The sequence below is a fragment of the Physeter macrocephalus genome, chromosome 15 (assembly GCF_002837175.3).
Source record: "Physeter macrocephalus isolate SW-GA chromosome 15, ASM283717v5, whole genome shotgun sequence".
Classification (NCBI taxonomy): domain Eukaryota; kingdom Metazoa; phylum Chordata; class Mammalia; order Artiodactyla; family Physeteridae; genus Physeter; species Physeter macrocephalus.
Genome location: NC_041228.1, coordinates 28,985,098 through 29,011,481, shown reverse-complemented (window position 1 = coordinate 29,011,481; position 26,384 = coordinate 28,985,098). Strand labels below are relative to the sequence as shown.

Sequence of the window (26,384 nt, the reverse complement as noted above, 5' to 3'; positions counted from 1 at the left end):
AAAAACAGTGAATTGTTGATAATGTATCCTTTCAATAAAATTGTGTGTCATAAAAGGGAGTTTTTAAAAACATAATAGAAATAAACCTAATAATTTTTAAAATACATGAGACAAATATCTAATATTAAGTAAAGTTAATAACATCTTAAAATATAGCTCATCCATTGGGGGGTTGAATTTCCCAAAGTTGCTTTTGGAGAGCAAAAGGCATTGGGTTTAAATCACTTAAATGAGTATTTAGGGCATGTGTGTTATTATCTTCCCCATTATCATTATTATCAAGGCACTTTATTCACAGCAAGAATGTGGCATGTGTACCCATTTATGCTTATCATATAATTAAAGCAAGTAACATGCTTTCTGGGAACTTAGTAATGAAATGGAACAAAAATGACAGGAACTATATTATTAAGCCAACAAATACATTGGATCATTCAAGGTAGAGAAAAGAATCAATAACCTTTCTCTTTCACATATGAAAACTAATACTGTTTTATAAATTCATTCCAATATATATATTTTTTCTTCATTGGTGGTAGTTTCTCATTTTGAAATTCCCAGGCAAAGGTATCCTGACTTATTTTTAGTAAAGTTACCATTAGCTGCATCTTAGCATGATGCTAATGAAAGCAGATTAAACTTTCCATACCTCTTTATCTATCTGGCCAGCTGTCCTTCTAATGTGTTTCAACATTCTAGACCCACTGGATCAAAGAGTGGGAGGGTTAGGCACCCTCAAAAAACAACCCACAGTGCATGTTATACTGATGTAAGCAAGTAATATGTCCTCTCACACCATGTAACATATAATCATCTCCTATTTCCAAAAATTGTAGGGGAAGTACTCTTATAGTCATTAAACTGAGGTTCTAGTTCTACCTCTATTTCTTACTTATGAGGAGATACTTGGAAGTCACCTAGCCTCTCCTGGTCTCTGTCTTCCAACTGGTAAAAAAAGGACTTTTAGGGTAAATTGTCTCTAAGATGTCCTCCAGGTTTAAGACTTTAACAAAGCCCACAAAAATCTGTTTTCTTTTTTTAACATCTTTATTGGAGTATAATTGCTTTACAATGGTGTGTTAGTTTCTGCTTTATAACAAAGTGAATCAGCTACACATATACATATATCCCCATATCCCCTTCCTCTTGCGTCTCCCTCCCACCCTCCCTATCCCACACCTCTAGGTGGTCACAAAGCACTGAGCTGATCTCCCTGTGCTATGAGGCTGCTTCCCACTAGCTATCTGTTTTACATTTAGTGGTTTCTGTTTTCTTCAGACAAATATTTACTCTCCAGCCTTCTTCTCAGGGTGGCCCTCCAGCTGACTGCAACAGTTTGTGTAATCTACAGGAAAAGAGCACTGGCCTGCATTTAAAGAAATCCAGGTTTTAATTCAAGCTCTATCCTAATCATAAAAATGTAAGAAATAAGCATTAATTGAGCATCTACCATGCTCTAAGCCAAGATATATGCAATCTTCCTTAAGTGGTAAAGGAGACCCAATAAGATAAATATCATTAGTTCCACTTTATATATAAAGAAAATGGAGGCTTAGAGAAGTCAAGTAACCTATCCAAGGTCATTGACTAGCAACTAGTGTAAACATTTAAACTAACTTTGAAGGCCCCAGTTTTTCCCATTATGTCAACTCCTATGACTAGATTCTATTTCTGTTTCTTGGTTGTTATTTGATACTAAAGTTAGGGGAAAGCTACTGCAAGTTAAGAACTTTTTTCGAGATATCAGGGGAAACTTTTTTTTTGTTTTTTTTTGTGGTACGCGGGCCTCTCACTGTTGTGGCCTCTCCCGTTGCGGAGCACAGGCTCCAGACGCGCAGGCTCAGCGGCCATTGCTCACGGGCCCAGCTGCTCTGCAGCATGTGGGATCTTCCCGGACCGGGGCACGAACCCGTGTCCCCTGCATTGGCAGGCAAACTCGCAACCACTGTGCCACCAGGGAAGCCCAGGGGAAACTTTTATAGAGATAATTTTAATAGTTCATAGCATGAATTAGATGTGAAGTATAGCGATCTGGAATTGTGTGTTTTTAGTGAGTGCATTTTAATAATATTAGAGTAGATTAATTAGCTATGCTGTGACAATGTTCGATTTTATTCTTAAAGCTTAATGTGAAAAAAAGAGACTGAATTACAACGTATGATCGGTATCTATACCTTATTTTTATGCATTAGCCTCCATTATTTTTCCTAGGGGCTGCACTTTCCAGTGCTGTTTAAAAATTTTAGATTCCCTAGTGTTGTGTTTTTCCAGCCCAAGTCTTTGACAGTCTCAGTCAAAATTCAATTGATGTCGTGGGCTGACTTTTTTCCCCTAACTTTTTGTTGAAATAGTCTATTTCTCTGGAATATTTTAAGGCTGTTCTTACCATTTCCTGCTGGGTGGAACTTTTTTTTGGCTATGCTGTTTGCTTAAACTATGAAGCCATTTCAAGTACATGTGTTTTATCATCCTTTTTTCTCATTCAGGGGAACCTCCCTATAATTTAAGGTTATTAATAACCTCACCGAAGTGACATTTCTAATTGTTATTTATTTTCTCATTGGAAACACAGAATGAAGGACAGTGGTTTTTTCAGCAGTAGTTCTAAACCTACTGAAAAACAGTGAATTGTTGATAATGTATCCTTTCAATAAAATTGTGTGTCATAAAAGGGAGTTTTTAAAAACATAATAGAAATAAACCTAATAATTTTTAAAATACATGAGACAAATATCTAATATTAAGTAAAGTTAATAACATCTTAAAATATAGCTCATCCATTGGGGGGTTGAATTTCCCAAAGTTGCTTTTGGAGAGCAAAAGGCATTGGGTTTAAATCACTTAAATGAGTATTTAGGGCATGTGTGTTATTATCTTCCCCATTATCATTATTATCAAGGCACTTTATTCACAGCAAGAATGTGGCATGTGTACCCATTTATGCTTATCATATAATTAAAGCAAGTAACATGCTTTCTGGGAACTTAGTAATGAAATGGAACAAAAATGACAGGAACTATATTATTAAGCCAACAAATACATTGGATCATTCAAGGTAGAGAAAAGAATCAATAACCTTTCTCTTTCACATATGAAAACTAATACTGTTTTATAAATTCATTCCAATATATATATTTTTTCTTCATTGGTGGTAGTTTCTCATTTTGAAATTCCCAGGCAAAGGTATCCTGACTTATTTTTAGTAAAGTTACCATTAGCTGCATCTTAGCATGATGCTAATGAAAGCAGATTAAACTTTCCATACCTCTTTATCTATCTGGCCAGCTGTCCTTCTAATGTGTTTCAACATTCTAGACCCACTGGATCAAAGAGTGGGAGGGTTAGGCACCCTCAAAAAACAACCCACAGTGCATGTTATACTGATGTAAGCAAGTAATATGTCCTCTCACACCATGTAACATATAATCATCTCCTATTTCCAAAAATTGTAGGGGAAGTACTCTTATAGTCATTAAACTGAGGTTCTAGTTCTACCTCTATTTCTTACTTATGAGGAGATACTTGGAAGTCACCTAGCCTCTCCTGGTCTCTGTCTTCCAACTGGTAAAAAAAGGACTTTTAGGGTAAATTGTCTCTAAGATGTCCTCCAGGTTTAAGACTTTAACAAAGCCCACAAAAATCTGTATTTAGTGCCAGAATCCAATTGGAATAACTATAAATTTACTAAGTAAAACACTGAGCACTATGAGGGGTCTGCACTCATTTGCTGAGTGAGGTTTTGAAACTCTCTAAACTGAGTGAGCCTTTCTAAAAATCAGAGCATTACACAATTCCCTTTATACTATTAGCATAGAAGCCACAAAAATGAGTGAAATTCCTAGTTACAAAGATGCTTACAATTCTTTGGAAATTGACGTTACAAGAAATGTTAAAGGATCTTCTTTAAGCTGAAAAGAAAAGGTGCTAATTAGTAACAAGAACACATATGACAGGTTAAATTGCATTGGAAAGTAAATATATAGTAAAGGCAATGGATTAATCACTTATACAGCTAGTATGAAGGTTAAAAGGCAAGAGTAGTAAAAATAACTATGATTATAATAATTAGTTAAGGGATGCTCAAGCTAAAAAGATGTAAAATGTGACACCAAAATCATAAAACATGATGGGGGTAGAGTAATAATGTTGAGCTTTACAATGTGATCAACTTAAGATGTTATCAACTTAAAATAGACTGTTATAGATATAAGCTGTTATATGTAAGCCTCATGGTAACCACAAAGGAAAAATCTATGGTTACCACTGAAGAAAGTCATCAAACCACAAAGGAAGAAAGCAAAAGAAGAAACAAGGAACAGAGAGAAACTATAAAAACAGCCAGAAAACAATGAACAAAATGGCAATAAGTAAATAAATAGTTACTTTAAATGTAAATGGACTAAATTTTCCAGTCAAAAGACATAAAGTGCCTAAATGGATTAAAAAAAAATTAGATCCATCTATATGCTGCCTAAAAGAGTCTCTTTAGATATAAGGACACACACAGACTAAAAGTGAAGGTATGGAAAAGGATATTCCATGCAAATGAACAGCAAAAGAAAGCTGGAATAACTATAATTTATTTATATTAATTATAATATTATTTATAATATTATAATTTATAATAATATAAATTATAATAACTATAATTTATAATTTATTTGTTTTAACTATGATTTAAAACAAAGACTGTAATAAGAGACAAAGAAAGGTATTACATAATGATAAAGGGGTCAAACCTGCAAGATATAACATTTGTAAGTAGTTATGCACCCAACATAGGAGCACCTAAATATACAAAGCAAATATTAACAGACCTAAAAGGAGAAATAGACAGCAATACAGCAATAGTAGGGGACTTTAATACCCCACTTACATCAATGGATAGGTAATTCAGAAATAAACTCAATAAGGAAACATTGGCCTTGAACGTAAGACCTGAAACCATAACACTCCTAGAAGAAAACATAGGTGGTAATCTTCTTGACATAGGTTTTGGCAATGATTTTTTAAATCTGACACCAAACAAAAGCAACAAAAGCAAAAATAAACAAGTGGGACTACATCAACTAAAAAGCTCCTGCACATCAACAGAATGAAAAGACAACCTACCGAATGGGAGAAAATGTGTGCAAATCATATATCTGTCAAGGGGTTAATATCCAAAATATATAAAAAACTCATGCAACTCAATAGCAAAAACCAAACAATTCAATTTTAAAAATAGGCAGAAAATCTGAATAGACATTTTTCCAAAGACATAGAGATGGCTAACAGGTACATGAAAAGGTGCTCAACATCACTATTCATCAGGTAAATGCAAATCAAAACTACAGTGAGATATCACCTCATACCTGTTAGAATGGCTATTATCAAAAATACAAAAAATAACAAGTATTAGCAAGGATGTGGAGAAAAGGGAACACTTGTGCGTTGTTGGTGGGAATGTAAATTGGTGCAGTCACTATGGAAAAAAGTATGGAGGTTCCTTTAAAAATTAAAAATAGGACTATGATATGATCCAGGAATTCCACTTTGGGGTATTTATCCAAAGAAAACAAAAACTAACCCTAAAGGAAAGATATATGAGCACCCATGTTCATTACAGCATTATTTATAATACCCAAGATATGGAAACAACCTAAGTGCTTATTGATGGATGAATGGATAGGAAGGAGGGAAGAAGGGAAGGAAGGAGGGAAGAGAGGAAGGAAGGAAAGGAAAAAACAAAAGAAGGAAGGAGGAGGAAAGAGAGAAAGAAAGAGAAAGAAAGAAAGAAAGAAAGAAAGAAAGAAAGAAAGAAAGGAAGGAAGGTATAGCAATCAATGAATACAAGTTCATAGAGAGAATGGACTGGTGGTTGCCAGAGGCTGGGGGGTGGTGGGGGCAGGATGGGAGCAGTGGGGAAGTGGGAGTACTGGGTGAACTGTTTTTGTTTTTGATTAAATAAATTGAATTATTCTTTGAAAAAAAATTCTTTGGAAATCATCTTCAGTAAACATTCAATACCTCTTAGAATGCCTAAATATGTATTCTAAGCAAACAGGCTAAGATAGTTACTACTTTGAAGGAAGAAAACAAATCAAGTGAAAAGCCATTTTATTTTCTTTTAGAGAAGCCCCAAATGTCTCTTTCATCTATTTTTAAAATTAAGAACATGGAATATTGCCACATACTCAATAAATATAACAACCATGAAGGAGAGGCAGAGATTAGAGGAAACAGAAGGTGGAAATGGAGAAAAAGAAAAATGAGAAAAAGAAAAAAAAGATAAAGATATTCACAGACATAGATAAATAGGTGGACAAATCAAGAATAAAGAGACAAGGAAATGTATCAGAAAGACTCTCATAGAAGTTAAGTGGAAAGGCAAAGAGACAGACACTCAACAAATGGAACATGGGTCATTCTAAGAGAAAGGTTTTCATGGAGAAATAGCTTAATCAATAACATTTACTGAAACATTTCATAAACATTAGTGTTAAGCAATGATGGGTATATGGGGGATGATAACCTCTTGGTATTTACCTCTGGGCCAACTGAAGGGAAATTGAAGACAGAGATACCTCAACATTATTTCAGTTAATTAAAATTAAATTCTTCAATGGATAGTCCCTACACTATTGTAGGATAGGAAATAACTTCATGTTCATACCTCCTCTAGAAAATAAAAACAAAATTTAGGGACAAAATAAAAAGTGATTTTTAAAACATATTTTGTTCTTCATGGGAAAAATAAATCATTTACATTTTTTTATGAAAGTGATTCATTTGTTAACATCAATCTCTTTTCACATTAATTTAAAATAGAACATTTCTGATATTAAATAATTGCTCATTTTAAGTGTTATAGATAACAGCACAATTGTTACATTTAGAGAATCCTTACCAATTAGAGATGTAGTAGATATATGAGTGAAAGGACATGATTTACTTTAATATAATTTGTCAATAGAAGTTTGTGTAGGTTTATAGATAAAACACATGTCAAAGTATAGATAATAACTGAATCTGGGAGGTGCGTACATAAAAGTTCATTGTACAGTATTTTCCATTTTTGTGTCTATTTGAAATTTTCTATAACAAAAAAAATGAAAGCATCTTTCCTTTAATTGAGTCAACTATGTATAAAACATTAACTTGCTCAGAAGAAGTAGCTCAAATGAATGTACAATCTCAGTTTCAGGGCATCATGAAAGACTTCTAAGGAATTTTTGTTAGAGAGATTTCTTTGGTTCCTACTTTTTTTTTTTTTTTTTTGCAGTGACTTCTATTACTTTATTTTCATCATCATCTAAGTTTTATTTTCAGAACATCTGAACTGTGTTTTTATAAATTTCCACTTCAGAAACACCGGAAGTCTTAAGAAATGGATGAGAACCAGGTACTTAGTGAACATTTTTCCATTGTGTTTTATTTAACCTAAGTCCCAAATTTGAAAAGCAGCAGTGGAAGTATCTTTATGCCTTGTGCAAAGATGTCTCAATGGTTCCATGAGAAACCTGGAGAAAGGGTTGCGTTTGGAAGACTTTCTTTGGCTATGGCCTCAGCCTGGTATCCTGGAAGTATAGTGTACTCAGTCTCCTGGAGGAGAGGAATGCTTGCCTCTTACTCACACACTGCTTCATTTGCAAGTTAAAGTCTCAGAGGAGACTGTCTGTCTACCCAGCTGCAGAATGTGTATGCAATGATTGCATCTGTTGCCATAGAAACTGAAATATAACCGATAAACTACACATCCCAAACAGATTAAAATTGATTTAGAAAAACTACGGAGGGGTATTACAAAATGTATGTAAAACATTTTGTATACATTTCTTTACTGTACTTCCCTATTTAAAATGATAGCTTATGAAGTTGAATTTTCATAGAATTATTCTCCCTAACAGAGTTTGTGGTGGTAACAAGATTATTGCTGAATAATCCTTAAAGTGGTTAAAAAAAAAAGGAAACATGACAGCAGATGGCTGAATGGTTAAATTATGTATATGCTATGCATATACGTATAAGGGTAATAATATAGGTATGAAAAAACAAGTCCTAAAAATTCAGGCCCAAACATGTTTGAACATAAGAATACAATTGATTTCTATTTTAACATTCAAAGATGTGTATCCACTGTCTTGTTGAACTTATAGCAAACCTGAACTTAATAATTACTACCACTTAGCATTTATTCATAATGATAAAAATCATAGATGTGGAGAAGTAATAATCAACACTCTTGTAGAGCATTAGGTGGCTGAAATGGAGGTATACTGTTTTTTTCCTGAAATGTGAATATCATACCTAGGGAGCTAAAATTAGTCATTTGGGGAAACAAAAATTATGGAATGATAATTATTTAGGTGGTATACATTTAGCAAAACCTTATTTTGGCAGGTCAAGGGTCAAAGTCATTTGATAGCAACAATAATTTATAAAAAAGTTTCCTAGCAAAAATAATCAATGGTAGTGTATACTAAGGGAAAGGAACAAAGATTGGGATTGCATGTAAACGCTTCTGGATTTTCACTGTATAATGAATTAGTTCTGCATTAGAGATTTTTAAAAACAACCTTCCCAGTTACACAAAACAAGAGGACAACTTATGGAGGACATATCCCACGGAAATTTTGAACAGTTAATTTTGCCATCTTTTAAATCAAAGTAGGACTGAAAGTTCTATTTTCCTATTTGTTGCTCTGCTGATTTATAGGAAGGGGAAGGTTCTTTGGGAGATGGCTAAAGCAAAGTTCCAACATTCTAAATTCTGTCTTTGGAAATGATTCATAGCTTCTAAAGTAGGACCTTCTAAATGTCCACGTGCAGATGTATGTAACATTTGATGGCTTAGGAATGGTAATAGCTGGATCTTAGTCTAGTCTCTGTTCTGCCATTACCTGGCTATGGATCTCAGACATTTCTGGCCCACGATTATCTTGGCTGTCAGATCTCGGTAGGGGGTGCCAAATAATCTGTAATATTCATTTCAAGTCTAATTAGAATAAAACCTTATGGTACAATGTTTCTGGCTGGCTCAACCCCTATGCATAATTCTTCTTTCCCTAATCATCTTTCAGTATTGGTCCAGGGGTAACCATGTGTCCAATTCTAACCAATGAGCAGTTGCTGGCTAAGATTCCAGGAAAAATTTTTAAAAGGAATGACTGGGTTGGAATGTTCCTTTGGATATTTTGAAACTGTCCCTTTCTCGCCCGCAAAAAAATGCAATGCCTAGATGTATACCAGCCATCTTATGACCATGAGGTGACATGCTAAATAGTAACGACAACAGAAGCAGAGAGATGGAAAGAATGTATTGCTTCCTTGAGAAACTGTGCCAACCTTGGTCTGCCTGTATCTGGATTTCTTTTTTTTTTTAATTTAATTTTATTTATTTATTTTTAATCAGCAGGTTCTTATTAGTCATCCATTTTATACATGTTAGCGTATACATGTCAATCCCAGTCTCCCAATTCATCACACCACCACCCCCCTCTGGCCACTTTCCCCCCTTGATGTCCATACGTTTGTTCTGTACATCTGTGTCTCAATTTCTGCCCGGCAAACCGGTTCATTTGTACTATTTTTCTATATATATTGTGCCCTGCATCTGAAGCTGCATCTACCTAGAGGGCTGCCCTTTTCTTATGGGAACAAAATGGTCCCCATGGAGGGACACAGCCTTACAAGTACACCGGTAATGCTTCACAATTCTCTAGTTCCCAGCTCCTCCATTTAGGAGACAGATCCAGGTTAAGAGGTTTTTTTGTTACAAGTGCATAGTCTCCGAGAGGAGAATCTAGCTGGCCCAGCATGGTTAGGTCCCCTCCCTAATCTACTCACCCATGTTCTGAGAAACCGACTAATGTGGCAGAAGCGTAGGTGTGGAGGATTCGCCCTCATATGGGGAAGGGGGCACTTATTTGAAAAGGGAATTATCTATAAGGTGGGCAGCTAACTGAAAAGGTCTACTTGATCCCTCAAAGAGCTAACTTTTGAATATGGGAGAAAAATCTAAAATTCAAATGTCTCTTATAAGTCTTCTATCAGAGGAATAAGCATATAGGAAAAATAAGAGGTCATTTCTGACTGGTGTGTTCTAGGAAAGCATCTAGACAGTACAGGGAAAGAGGCCAGCCCAGACAGACAGACAGATTACAATGAACAAAGACAAGGAAGGGGGAATGGCAACTATTTCAGCTTGATTGGACCAGAGCATTTAAAATGTAGTAGGAAGTAGTTGAGACCAAATTGTGGAGATTCTTGAAAGTCAGCCTAGGGAGAAAAGATTCCTTTTAAAAAACTGTAAGATTTTTGAGCAGGGGAAATATATAATCAGACTAGTATTTTAGGAAAATTGATCTCTTGCATGGTGTCTAGTAATAATTAAAGAGGAGAAGATCTGAAAGTAGATGAGTAGATCAAATAAAAGGCAAGACATGGTCTAATTTTGGTTGATGGCAATAAGAAGAAAAAATAAAGACAGGGCATTCTTGTGAATCCTGGGGATTTCAGGCATCATGCCAGGAGCAAGGAGGGAGATATTTGGATAGGAAGCATATTCCCAGTGCTCTGGCCATGTACAATATGGTAAAGCCAGCTCTCTCTAACAAGTTAGTCTTTAAAGCACCCTATTGTTTATTTATTTCACTTTATTCATTCCATCATTCATTAACTTAACAAAAATTGATTGAGCACCTGATTTGATCAGATACTATAGGAGGAGGTGGTTCAGATAAGATGAATAAGACCAATCTCTTCTAATGAGGATATAGACGTGAAAACAATGAATGAGAAGACAGTGCGAAAAGTGCCACATTACCTCATAGGGCTGCTGGGAATATTAAATGAGATCATGTCTGTAAAATGCTTAGTTAGGCACAGTGCCTGGTACCTAGTAAGCGCTCAATAAATAGTAACTATTCTTCCATGTAAAATCCTGTGAGAACAAAAAGTAGGAGTGATGAGCTGTCTCAAGATACCGAGGACAGCTTCAGAGAGGAAGTGAGATCATTAACCGGCAAAGACCAAGATGGGCACTCTAGGTTAAAGGAGCCATCTGAGAAAAGCACGGTGTGTTCTGAGAAGATGAAGTGGCCCATCTGGACTGTGGGATGTGTATTTAGGAGTGGCAGGTATTGGGCCTGTATTTTTGATAGCTTTTAATGGTCAGCAAAATTTAGACTTTATATTTTAGGCAATCAAAAGCAATGATTCAATTTCAAATAGAGAGTAGGTGAGCAGATTCCTCATTAGACAGTTCACTCTGGGGACAGTGTGGAAGATGGACTATGGGTGGGAGGTGAGAAACAGGTCAGAGCAAAGAAATCACTACAGATCTTCCTTGACTTTCCAATAAAACCATTGTAAGTTGAAAATATTGTAAATTGAAAGTGCATTTAATATACCTAACCTACTGAACATCATAGTTTAGCCTAGCCTACCTAAAACGTGCTCAAAACACTTCCATTAGCCTGCATTTGGGCAAAATCATCTATCACAAAGCCTATTGTATAATAAAGTGCTGAATAGCTTATGTAATTTGTTGAATACTGTACTAAAAGTGAAAAACAGAATGGTTGTATGGGCACAGAATGGTTGTAAGTGTATCTGTGGTTTACCCTTGTGATTGCCTAGCTGACTGGGAACTGTGGCTCCCTGCTGCTGCCCAGCATCATGAGAGCACATTGTACTGCATATCGCTAGCCTGGGAAAAGATCAAAATTCAAAGTATGGTTTCTACTGAATGTGTATCACTTTCATACCACCGTAAAGTCAAAAAATCGTTAAGTCCAACCACTGTAAGTTGGGGACACCTGTAGCCTACCTGAATTGTTTAGACAAGTCATGTAAGGGAAAAGCTTGAATCAGATGATTCCAGTGGGATGAAGGCGCAGAAAAAAACAATGATGTATTGGGAAAATGCAGTTCTTTCCTTCCAATGTAGGGAAAAACCCAGTTCTTCTCTACCATGAACTTTTTCTCTGTGTATCTCTTTTAATACTCACAGAGAACACTTCACTTCGCCTGGACACCAAGTGTGTGGAGGTTTTTCCCCACACCAACCAATTCTCTGTGACACCAGCTGGGTGTCCTATAATTTAACTCTATTCTAACACTATCTACCTGGACATAGTGTCAGATCCCACAGGTTAAGGGCTCAGTCCCATAAGACTGTTCCCATCCCACTTCAAATGCCAATACCAAATAATAGGAGTCCAGTTTACTCACAACTTCTGTCTGATTTGGCTACAAATTGGAGTTTCCCAGTACCTCCATCCTCAGGTTCGATTAATTTGTTAGAGCAGCTCACACACCTCAGGGAAACACTTACTTACATTTACCCATTTATTAAAGGAGGTGATGAAGAACACAGATGAACAGCCAGATGAAGAGGTACCTAGGGCTAGGTCTGAGAGAGTCCCCAGGCATGGGAACTTCTGTCCCTGTGGAGTTGGAGTATGTCACTCTCCCAGTGTGAATGTGTTTGCCAACCTGGAAGCGCTCCGAATCCTATACTACCGAGGTTTTAGGGAGGCTTCCTTACGTAGGCGTGATCAATTATTAACCTCACTTTCAGCCCCTCTCCCCTCTCTGGAGGAGGGGGTGCGGGGCTCAAAATTCCAAGCTTCTAATCATGGCTTGGTCTTTCTGGTGACCAGCCCCCAACCAGAAGCCATCCCAGAGCCCACCCAGAGTCACCTCAATAGAACAAAATATACCCCTAGTACTCTAATCACTTAAGAATTCACAAGGGTTTTAGGAGCCCTATGTCAGAGATGGGGTCAAAGACAAATACTAGAACAAGAGATGATCCTAATGCTCTTATCACTATGAAATTAAAAGGGTTTCAGGAGCTCTGGGCCAGGAACCAGGGGCAGAGATCGATATATATTTTCTATTATCTCACAAATGATGATGATTTCTTTTTACTTTTCCAACTCTGTTTTGATAAAGCATTTTATGAAGCATTTCCAATAATCTATATACTTCCAAAACCCTAAAAATTTATGAGATGATGTTTGAAAACTTTTTATCTAATTCAAAATGAATTGCATTTTACCATCTCACTGTTTAATGTTAGTCTCTTCTAAAACATAGAAAAGCTCATACTTCAGGGAAAAAACAAAACAAAACAAACTTCCACAAATATAACATCCATTATAACATCCCAGGTTAGATAACTTTTGAATATATTATGCAAAAATAATCTCATCAAATATTTTAATGTTGTGTTCCAATTTTGTATATTCTTGACAATCTTATACATTTCAAGATTGTGAAATAGATACTTACAGGCAAAAATATGTCTTCTGGTGTGCTAATGAAGAACATCCTTTTCTTATTGCATTACATGAGAAATGGTCAGATGACCAAGACACAGGTAATTCATGGAGGCACCAGCAACTTTCTAGGTTGACAAATTGCTAAGTTTCACCTTTCTCACCCCTGGAAAAGGTTACTGGGTAATTTCTAGAACTATCTGAGGTCTTTTTACTGCAATTCTTGTGTACAGTCAATGCTTATTCATTGAAAATTCACTTAACTAGAAATTTCAAATAATGAGTTGTTTTTTTTAATAGTCCTTATGTGTGATAACTCATCTTTTTAATGAAAGCCACCAAGAACAGTGAAATCTTGTATTTAATTTAAAAGCAAACCAGAAAAATTCTATTTCATTTGTTACCATTTTCACATATTTTTTTATTTAAAATTTTATTTTGAGATAACTGTAGATTCACATGCATGTGTAAGAATTAGTACAGAGAAATCCCTTGTACACTTTCCCAGTTCCTCTCTGTGGTAACAACTTGCAAAACCACAGTTATATTTAACAACCAGGATATTGACGTTGATAGAGTGTAGGTCTATTTCTGGGTCCTCTGTTCTGTTCCCTTCCTTGATCTATCCATCTTTTCCTCCATCAATACCATACTGTTTTGACCATTGTAGTTATACAATGGGCCCTAATATAGGGAAGAGTGATTCCTCACACTTTATTCTTCTATTTCAAGATTGCTTTAGGTATTCTAAGGCCTCATTTTAGTGTCTTTCATAATACTTTTTCTTTGAAAAATTAGAAACCCGGCATACTGTACATGGCATTCCTATTAACAAGAATATTAATATCTCATTCAGCAAAATTCCAAATAAGCAAGAATTTACTCTGCTTTTAATACTTACTTTAAGGTAAATTACAGTAAAATAGATTACAAAAGCAAGTTATGGAATCTTCTCTGTAGGTATTTAAAAACCATCTACTCCTATCTATCTTGATATGTCATAAACATTTCAGGTCTAATAATTCTAAGATATTCATTATTTAAAATGATTTTAAATGCCAGAAGTTTTACCACATTAAACCAATGGGGTGTTCTGTAAAACTGTTCTGTTTTATCAACCTTTAGTCATATTTACCTACCTATATAACCTTTATAAAGCAATAAATAGCTGCAAGCACAGAATATGAACAAATCCTAAAACCAGCTTGTTAAAATGCAACTTTGTCTTTAAAGAATCTGCTGTGCCATTTACCTTCGGAAAAAGGCGAAAAAGACAAACAGAAGCTTCAGCAAACTGATGCTCAGATATTAAATGTACTTAAGTGTGTAGATATATTTTTAGCCCTGAGAATGTATACTCACCAGCAGTCCTCTCTCATAATTTCCTGTTTTAACAAATGGGTCAGAATACATAAGATAAATCTGCAAACTATTGAATAAACTTGCCAAATATTGAATTTCAAAAAAATCAGCATTATAAAAGTTTATGCAACCTTCTAATCCATGGTACTCCCAATTCCTTTTTGAGGGAAAAGGAGTTTTTGTTTTCTCCCAGAAAATTGATTAAAATATTTGTGCTGTCTTTAAGCAATAAAACAGGCTTTTAACGAGGTATTCTTTTATCACTGAAAAATGAAAAGTCAAGCCATATTAGAAATCAATGCAGCATATATCAAAATAAATAAATATAAAATAAAAATGTCCCCACCATATGCAGTGCTTTTCTATTTAGCTAACAAAGTCTTTAAACAAAAAGAGAAGAGCTTTAACATTTTTAAAAATTTTCCACAGTTTTGTTGAGATATAATTGACTTAAAGCAGACTGCACATATTTGAAGTGTACTAAAAAATATGTAAGTTTGGGGCTTCCCTGGTGGCACAATGGTTGAGAGTCCGCCTGCCGATGCAGGGGACACGGGTTCGTGCCCCGGTCCGGAAAGATCCCACATGCTGCGGAGCGGCTGGGCCCATGAGCCATGGCCGCTGAGTCTGCACGTCAGGAGCCTGTGCTCCGCAACGAAGAGGCCACAACAGTGAGAGGCCAGCGTACCGCAAAAAAAAAAAAAAAAAAAAAAAAAAAAAAAATGTAAGTTTTGACACATGCATACCCCTGTGAAGCCACCACCAGAAGCAAGAAAATAAACATACTTATCACCCTCAAACGTTTTTTCGTGCCTTTTTTTATAACCCTTCCTACTTCTCTTACCCCAGCCTAGGCAACCACTGATTTGCTTTCTGTCACTATATATTAGTTTGCATTTTTGAGAATTTTATATAAATGGAATCATACAGCATATATTCTATCTTGTTTGGCTTCTTTCCCGGCATAATTATTCCCAGATTCATCCATGTTGCTGCATGTATAATAGTTCATTATTTTTTATTCCTGAAGTATGGATATACCACAATTTGTTTATCCATTCACCTGTCAAAGGGCATTTGTATTGTTTCCAGATTTTGGCTAGTACAAGTAAAACTGCTACAAATATTTGTATGCAAATCTTTGTATGGACCTATGTTTTCATTTCTGTTGGATTAATATGTAGATGTTGAATGGTTGGATCACATAGTAGATTGTGTTTAACTCTTTAAGAAGCTGTCCAATTTTTTTCCAGAGTGGCTGAACCACTTCACTTTCTACCAGCAGTGAATGAGAATTTCAGTTGTTTCACATCCTCACCAACACTTGGTACGGTCAGTTGTTTTAATTTTAGCCACTGTGTTAGGTGTGTAGCGGTATCCTCTTGTGGTTTTAATTTGCACTTACCTAATGACTAATGATAATGAGCATGTTTTCATTTGCTCATTTGTTATTCATATAGCTCTTTGATGAATTGTGTTCAAATACTTTGCTCCCCTTCTAAAAAATTGTGCTGTTTTCTTATTGTTGAGTTTAAGAGTTCATTAATATTCTGGATATAAGCACCATATTCTATACATGATTTGCAAATATTTTGTCCTGGTCTGTGGATTACCTTTTCACTCTCTTAACAGTATCTTTTGAAGAACAGAAATTTAAAACTTTGATGAAGTCCAATTTATTGGTTTTCTCTTATGGATTCTGCTTTTGGTGTTGTATTTAAGAGATATTTGTCTAAACCCAAGGTCTCAAAGATTTTCTCCTATGTTGTTTTTTTAAGAAGTTCTATAGTTTTAGATTTTTACATTATATCTAAGATCCATTTTGAGTTAGTTTTTGTGTATTGTAAGGGGTATGGATAGAAGTTCTCTGCTTTTTGCATACGTATTTTCAAATGTTTCAGCATCATTTATTGAGAAGTTCATTTTTTTCTCCATTGAATTGTCTTTAAACCTTTGTCAAAAATCAGTTGTCTATACACGTGTGGGTCTATTTCTGGGCTCTTTCTTCTTTTTTATTTTTTAACATCTTTATTGGAGTATAATTGCTTTACAATGTTGTGTTAGTTTCTGCTGTATAACAAAGTGAATCAGCTATATGTATACATATATCCCCATATCCCCATATCCCCTCCCTCTTGCGTCTCCCTCCCACCCTCCCTATCCCACCCCTCTAGGTGGTCACAAATGGGCTCTTTACTCTTTCCCATTGATCTATTTGCCTGCCTATGCCAATATTGCACTGTCTTAATAACTGTAGTTTTGTAATAAATTTTGAAGTCAGATAGTGTTTGTCCTCTAACTTTGTTCCTCTTTTTCAGTTGGTTACTCAGACAACCAAGTAATATAATGGCAGAGAGTAGTCATGTTTAAAGATGCTTTTCACTAATTCTGGTCTGAGAAGATGGAGTAAAAACTCCAGTTCAGAACTGATGCATGAGGGATATGCTCACAGTTAATACGTTTGATGCTTTATCACTTCGCTTGTATCTTAGCTTTGTTGAACACAGACCATGTTTCAATTATTGTGGCTGAAAGCTACATTAGTTCAGTTCTTTACAAGTATTAACTATTGTATAGATAAGTGAAAATTAAGTGTGTAGTATAACTTCCAGAAGACATCTTTGTATTTTGAAATCTTGATGCATTTAGAAGGAAGCTGGAGTGAGTTTTCATGCAAATTCCTATTAAAAAGTTAGACAGGACTAACAACTACTGTCTAACATGGAATGATGAGAAACACATCTAATCTTATTGTCCAATTCCCTGCAACAATTTTCAGTGGTCTTTACCATCCTTTCAGCCTGACCATTTGCTTGAGACCATTGGGAGATGTGATAAAACAATAATAATTGTTTTATATTATGCTTCTATGATTTATTGGGTACTTACTAATACAACTCTGAAGAGATTTTTGTTTTGTTTTTCTTCTTCTTTTTTTTTTTCAAAACTGAGATTGTCAATATGCTATACCTCACTTACATTGGGAAATTTATGAATAGGAAACTTGCTTAGGGCTAGGTTGTGTTATAACTGAGTGCTTGGACCTTGAATTTAGGCTAACAGGGTTTAAAAATTGATTCTGCTTTGTACTAGTTATCTGGCCTTATGTTATCAAATATCTCTAAACCCCATCTAGAAATTGGGGATAATATGGTGTCTGCCTCTTAGGATTATTATAAATATTAAGTTACATAATGTTTATAAAACACTTAGGCCATGTGAACTTTATGTAGATATTGTTATGCTCTAAGTCAGTGGTTTCCTAACTTATCTGTATTTTAGCATCACCTAGAGACCTTTAAAAAATTTCATAGTTCAGGCCACACCCATGACCAATTAAATCACAATCTCTTGGAATGGGACACAGGGACCAGGAGGACTTTTCGAAGTTCCCCAGGAGAATCCAATGTGCAGACAACTGCAGTAGATGACATATAAATTTTCGTATTTAATTTTACAATAACTCTCTGAGTTGTGCTTTCATTCCTTTTTATACATGAGAAAATTGAGGTTCACACTGAGTATGTTGATGAGGGTCATGTAGCAAATCCAGCTTAAAGGATTCAATCCCCAGGTCTGCCTGACTTCAAAATCCTTGCTTTTAACTACTTCACTATATTTATTTAAGCAAGATCCTAGATAATCCTAAATTTAACCAAAAAAATTGCACACACACACAGCAGAAGATTTATTGCAAATATCTGACCCAGAGTTATGAATAAAGCAGTAGAGAAATTGGAAACAGTTTGTTGGCATTTGTGATAAAGTCTACCATAACCTATTAATATAATCTTAAAAAATCAATAAGGATTCGTGATCAAGGTTTTAACATTATATATCATGGAAGTAATTTTGGTAAATAATACACTGGATCTTGACATGTGCTTTATTTTTTTCCAGTCTTTGCAGTAGTCAGATAAAGTCCAAGCTACTAGTAAGTGAGAGCTTCTACCCAATGTTTTCCCAAGAATAATTCCCAGATGTGCTATATGTACAGTGGCCAAGATAACCTGATGACTAGTTTCTGGAACAATACTGTTTGCTATAAAACGCATTACTATGGCATGTAATTTTTTCTCTACACACCTAATTTAGGACATCGATGAACCAGCATCACAGCACTACAACAGGTTTTGGTATCTAAGTGACAGATGGCTCTGGACATCACCATTAGCTATTGCTCTTCCAGGCCTGTAAACAAGTTATAAGAAGCGAGCAAAAATGACATTTCCGCATACAGGATGACATAATTATGGGTTAGACTTAATCTTAGAGAAGAATTCCAAAAGAGCTTATGTCAGTACAAATTGTAAAGACACTGCCATAGCAGTATTTTTAGGATTTCTTTACTCCCTCAGTAATTGCAAAGAACTCAATGTCATTTGACAGTAATTCTATCAATATTATTGTGAGAACTTTCTGCTTGACTAGTAGGCAACTATTCTTCAGTCTATCTGGCATTTTGAGGCTAAGGACTCTCCAGACTTTATCAACTGAAACAACAGTGGTTTGTATTCAGTGTAATATCGTGATGCAAACCAAGAAGTTAATAACACTTTGACATTCTGAAAAGTGTTTTCCCACCAGATAGTTCCAACACTACCAGATGTTATTTTCCAGTAGGCAATAAAGTACTTCAACAAGGTTGATTTTTATTTTTAACTTGAGATTTTCTGTTTTTCAAAGGGAAAACAACTTTATTTTCTTTTTATAGTTATAAAAATATTGTTAGCCATACTGACTGTTGTAGTGAAGAAAGAAATCATCTGAAATCTCATTATGCAGTGATAACCTCTAGGTATGTTGGTTTCCCTCCTTCCCTCCCTCCTTTTCTATTATCTTTCTATTTATCTCTCTAACTATCTAAAAATAATGCAATAAATACACATTATGGAAAAATCATATATTAGAGAATGGACACAACATGTAAAGCAAATTCCTTCCTCCATTTTTTCCCATCCTTAAATCAGTTTTTCAGAGGTTAAATGGTTTATGTTTCACTGCTATATTTTGATTTATCGACTTTGGATATTATCTGTTGATTCCCAGCTATAAAGGTAAGAATTTAGTCCACCCATATTACTTGCTACTTGTCTTTTCTTCCTACCAGTTTTAATAATCCTATTATTACTTTCATTTCTAATGGTTACTTACTGACTTTTTTTGTTGTTGTTTTTATTTGTTATTTTTTTTCAGCTTTGAGGTATAATTGACAAATTTGTAATATATTTAAAGTGTAGCAGCCGCATAGCACAGGGAGATGAGCTCTGTGCTTTGTGACCACCTAGGGAGGGTGGGAGGGAGGGTGACGCAAGAGGGAAGAGATATGGGAACATATGTATATGTATAACTGATTCATTTTGTTGTAAAGCAGAAACTAACACACCACTGTAAAACAGTTATACTCCAATAAAGATGTTTAAAAAAAAAAGAAAAAAAGAAAAAAAAATAAAGTGTACATTGTGATGATTTATGTATATATTATGAAAAGATTTCCCCCATCTAGTTAATTATCACATCCGTCACCTTAAAGCTGTTGACAAAGTACTTGGCTCCTAGTTGAATAAAAAAGGCATAAACATCACATTCATGATAAACACTAATTATTTCAAATTGGTGAAAAAAGTCATAAAGTACAAATTAACTGTGGTCTCCTCTGTGAAATGTATCTTAAAAGAACTATAATTTCTATGGTACTATTGAAGGAAGATGAGGCTATCATCCTATTCTGTGGACAGTACAAGCAAAGAGAACCATCATTCCCAAGGTTGGGAAAAAGTATGTGCTATCTTTTTTTTTTTTTAATTTTTATTGGAGTACAGTTGATTTACAATGTTGTGTTAGTTTCAGGTGTAGAGCAAAGTGAATCAGTTATATATATATATATATACATTCTTTTGTTAGATTCTATTCCCATGTAGTCCATTACAGAGTACTGAGTAGAGTTCCCTGTGCTATACAGCAGGTTCTTATTAGTATTGAAATTTCTATTGTCTATTGCATCAACTGCCAACTCTTTTCACTTTTTGTGTTAATAAGATGACACTAACATTACTATTCACACTTCCACCTCTCCTGCCCATTTTTTAAGCCTCAATTTCTGTATTTTTGCAGTGTCAAGATTTATCATATTTATATTTTGTTCTACAAGGATTCAAATTCAAGAGATCTGGGTTAAAATCATATTTCCATTATATATAAGCTATATAATATAATTTCACTAGGCCTCAGTGGCGAGTATGTGACTTTTTCATTTTCCTTAAAGGTGCCTTTTGATGAACAGGTTTCTAATTTTGATAAAGTCCAGTATATCGTTTCTTTTCTTTTATGGTTATTGCTTTTTTACACATCAAGAAATCTCTGCCTACTGCATGATTGCGAAGATATTCTTTATGCTTCCTTCTACGGATTTTATAGTTTTGGCTTTTATTTTTAGATTTTCAGTCCAACTCAGGTTAATTTTTAAATATGTTGTGATGTACATGTCAGGATACATAGATATCCAGTTATTCTACAACCATTTGTTGAAAATATTTTCTTTTCCCCATTGAATTTCTGGCATCCTTTTCAGTTAGCTGAAGTTATGGAGGTGGGCCTAATTCTCAATTCTCTCCTCTGTTCAACCTGTTTGTCTTTTCTTACACCAATAATGCACTGTCCTAATTGCTGTAGTTTTATATTGTCTTAAAATCAGGTAATCTAAGTCTTCCAACTTGTTTTCTTTTTTTTTAATAGCTGATTTACTTCATTGTACAGCAGAAACTAACACAACGTTATAAAGCAACTATACCCCAATTAAAAAAAAAAACAAACTTGTTTTCTTTTTCAAGATTATCTTGGCCATTCTAGTCCTTTGTATATCCATATAACATTTCATGTTACACTATCAATTTCCAAGAACAACAACAAAAAAGCATTCAGAGTCGGAAGTACATTGATTCTACAGATCAATTTCGGCTGAAGTGACATTTTTATAATATTGTCTTGCAACAAAGTATGGTGTATCTTATTCATTTAGGTCTGTCTTACTTTCTTTCTACAATTTTGTGATTTTTCAAAGTAGAGATATTTTACACCTTTCCTTAAATTTATTCTTAGGTATTTAATGTTTTTTGACACTATTATAAAAGATATTTATTTTTAAATGTTACCTTCCAATTGTCTGTTGAAACAATATAGAAATACTGACTTTATATCCTACAACTTTGCTGAATTTACTTATTGACCCTAATAGATTTTTGGAGAACCGTGTAGAATCATGTTGTCTGTGAATAAAGACAGTTTCATTTTTAGCTCTTCCAATATTTATTCCCCATTACCCGTTTCTTTATATGTTATATCCATCTTTTCTTGTAGACTTTTCAATATATTTATCACAGTTATTTTAAAGTCTTTCTCTGCCAAATCTAACACCTATGTCCTTTGTTGGTCTCTTTCTATTGACTATAAGTCACATTTTCCCATTTCTAGTAATTTTTTATTGTTATGCTGAGGGTAATACATTGCAGAATCTCTGAATCTTCCTCTGAAAAGTGCTGTTCTAGCAAGTAGTTAAATTACAGACAGGTTGCCTTCAACTTGGGGAGGCTTGGTTTTTATTTTGTTAGGGCAGCTCTATGTTTTAGTTTTGTGATGTAGTCTTTATTCCTAACTTTATGGAAAGCCCAAGGTGTTTATCAAGCCCTTCTAACTTAGTTGGATTTAATCTCCAAAGTGTGTCTTACCTGTGGTAGATAGCAGCTAAAATCTCTGCTTAGTTCTTGGAGCCTTCCCCAGATGTTACTTTCAGCTAGGTTCCTCAGATTCTCACTGGCACGTTCACAGTCTTGAGGCAGTAAGCCAACGTTCTGAGGGGAGCTTAGATACAGATTTTGTGTCTTCTCACCCAGATGCTCCTTCCTTTTGGGGATTTCCCCTTAGATTTTTAGTTGTTCAGACAGTCCCAAATTCAGTTCTCTAAATTCTTAGACCAGTAGGATTGTGGCTTTCTTTTAGAGTTCTGTCTTCCCATGCTGCACAGACTGAAGAGTGAGGAGTGCTATTTTTATAGATACTACTCTATTTATAATTAAATATATATATAGGAAATCTGATGGGAATATATTTCCAACCTTTACAAAGTTTACCAAACTTTTCCCATTTCCTCAATGAATCTTTTCTCTCCCAACTCTGATCAAATAATTTGTAAGTCTTTTATTTTTCCTTTCTGTTCTCATCATCATAACTACTTCATGCTTCTTTTTTTTTTTTAACATCTTTATTGGAGTATAACTGTTTTACAATAGTGTGTTAGTTTCTCCTTTACAACAAAGTGAATCAGTTATACATATACATATGTTCCCATATCTCTTCCCTCTTGTGTCTCCCTCCCTCCCACCCTCCCTAACTTCATGCTTCTTAAACTTCTTCATTTATATTCATAATTATCAAAAATTGGATTTCCTTTACTACCGGTGTCATAGAAGTAGAATGGGATTGAGGATCAGGAGACCACTGCTTTTTCACCAATCAGCTGTGTCATATTAGAAATTAGGGAACCATTAAACCATTCTGTTCTTCAATTTCCTATTTGAACAAAAGCTAAGAATGAACTAACTAATGTCAAAACACAATTCTAATCAGAGTCTATACACACACACACACATATATATAATATAGACAAATTATTTTGAAACTCTCTGAATTTCAAAAGAACTCTAAATTTTTATTTAAAAAGGTTTTTTAATATCTTATTAATCAATATATCACACCACTAATATAAGTAACACCTTACTTAATACAAGTAAGAAAATTGCCAAAATATAAGAACATTTTTGTATTTTCCCCCTGGATCTTTTAAGGCTACACTAGGCAAAATAATCATTCTTATTTTATTTTATTTTATTTTTTTTTTTGCGGGACGCGGGCCTCTCACTATTGTGGCCTCTACTGTTGCGGAGCACAGGCTCCGGACGCGCAGGCTCAGCGGCCATGGTTCACGGGCCCAGCCGCTCCGCGGCATGTGGGATCCTCCCAGACCGGGGCGCGAACCCGGTTCCCCTGCATCGGCAGGCGGACGCGCAACCATTGCGCCACCAGGGAAGCCCAATAATCATTCTTTTTAAATGATAAATGTGAATGGTGTTTGATAACTTCTTAAAATGACTTTATATATATATAGTTCCTAAAAATGAAATATTTTCTTTTTTATTGTGAATTGAGGATATCATATATATTTTCTACTTTTTTATTGAGAATTGAGGATATCTATATATACATTTCATTTTTAAGAACTATTTAATCATTAAAGTTTTGAAAAATATGCCAGAAAAGCCAAGTACTGTCTTTAGTAGGAAGCTCTGTTATAAACATCTATAAATCATTTTTTACAACTTGCTTGATTTTAAGGAAAATCATAATAATATCACAAAATTTGTAAACAAATTTGTACACAAATACTGTCTTATCCATGTGTGACCAAACAAAATAATGGGACTCACATATTTGACATTTCACTGGATTCAACTCAATTCAAGCTAAATATCAAAGAAATATCTGTCAGTGTAGACTTAAAAATTAATATTGAACAATGTTTCTAGGAACCCTGCAAATTATTAAATATTACCTCACTTTGTGTCTCTCTTTTTAATATATTTCATCAGGAACTACTGATAGGAATATTACACTTTTAGTTAGACAGTCAGTGTCCCTAGGGCTTTTGCTTTCCCTCTCCACACACAGATGCAGACAATTTCAATGCATCTATACATTCATTCTTCACCTCGCTTTAGAGTACCATTTACATCATTTGTTCAAATGGTAACCTCTTTGTAAAAGCCAACTGCCTTCCTCTTGCTTTTCATCAGAGAAGAGGATAACATCAAAATTATTAGACAAGATCGGGCACATTCAGGGTGGTATGGCCATAGACAATATCAAAATTGTAACTATGAAGAATCTTAAGCTAGCTAGCTAGCTGTTTCTTTTTCCGTTCTTAATTTCTTTATATTTAAAGTTTTTATAATAAGATACGCATGCACATAGTTAACTTAAAGAGTTAAGTGATTCTTTGAAGCAACACTTCCCTCTCCCTTACTGCTCCTCTATTTTCTAATTCCCAGAAGCAATCATTTTATTTCTTTTCGCTATTTAAAATTTACCTGAATAGTTCTAAATAACATGGATTTATCGTGTAGATTTTATCTTGTGTCATCTCTGCCCAGATGAATATTTAACATATGTTTTTGTTTAAAACCATTCACCCGGTGGGGAAGGATCGCCAGCGAGATCCCGAGGCGAGGCGAGGCTCGCGCGCCCGCCCTCACCCTGGCCCCCAGCTCCCACCCGGTCGGCCCCTGCTCAGCCATGATCAAGGCGATCCTCATCTTTAACAACCAAGGGAAGCCGCCGCTCTCCAAGTTCTATCAGCCCTACAGTGAAGATACACACAGCAAATCATCAGGGAGACATTCCATTTGGTATCTAAGAGAGATGAAAATGCTGTAATTTCCTAGAAGGAGGATTATTAATTGGAGGATCTGACAACAAACTGATTTATAGACATTATGCAACATTATATTTTGTCTTCTGTGTGGATTCTTCAGAAAGTGAACTTGGCATTTAGATCTAATTCAAGTATTTGTGGAAACATTAGACAAGTGTTTTGAAAACGTCTGTGAACTGGATTTAATTTTCCATGTAGACAAGATTCACAATATTCTTGCAGAAACGGTGATGGGGGGGAATGGTATTGGAGACCAACATGAATGAGACTGTTAAACAAATTGATGCACAAAAAAAAACTGGAGAAATCTGAGGCTGGCTTAGCGGGAGCTCCAGCCTGTGCTGTATCAGCTGTAAAGAATATGAATCTTCCTGAGATCCCAAGAAATTTTAACATTTGTTAAATCAGCATAAACGTGCCAAACCTGCCCTCTTTTAAATAAAAAATTTAAAAGGCCACTCCCAGGTAAAATCTGGGGGAAAAGTTATCTAAGTTTACCACGCAGTTGTTTACCAAAAATAGAGGAGGAGAGTCAACTTTTGCTCTTGGATTTAAGTCAAGGTACTGTAAAGAAGTTATGTAAAGGTGGTATGGAAGTTCATTGTTGCTTTTCTTGCTCAGGGATTTTGAAGAAACTGAGTAGTTACAGTGCGATATTTTTCTTTATTTTCTAAACTGCATTCCTATGGCCATCTAAGGCATGCCTCTATGTATTGGCTACTACAGTATTTTGAAAAGTGTTTGGGACATTTCTTTAAATTATGTATAACCCAAAGTGATGGTGTTTTGTATGGATCACAAAAACAGCATTCCTTAATTCTTTCTGTTATTTGTCACAATTGTTATTTAAAGAATGAAGTATATATTGCATGAAAACATTATGACATTTTTCTCTTAGTTTAAATAAACTCCAAGGTAACTGGAAAAAAATAATAATAAAACCATTCACCCCACTGCCTGTATCTCTATTCCCCCACCTATATATTTGCTCCCTGTGCTCTCTTCCTCCAATATAGTTACATCATGTTAAGTTAGATTAACATTCAAGGTTTGCATTCTTATACCTAGGTAAACAACATTTCCTGCTGAGCCACATAATATATAGGATTAATTTTACTTTCCTTTCATTAGAGTTCATTGTCTTTTTTTTCTTTGATTAGTGATTTTATATACATAATCCTTTGGTTAATATATATGTATACTCAAATATATAATTCAATTTCAATCACTTTTAGTTGTTTATATCCCTCTAAATACATCCAGACATATTA

General features: G+C 34.9%; 1 pseudogene; it reads left to right on the top strand.

The window, feature by feature from the left end:
- The first annotated feature begins 24,974 nt into the window (after nucleotides 1-24,974).
- On the top strand, nucleotides 24,975-25,607 carry LOC102981355 (AP-3 complex subunit sigma-1-like; annotated as a pseudogene).
- Nucleotides 25,608-26,384: the final 777 nt, after the last annotated feature.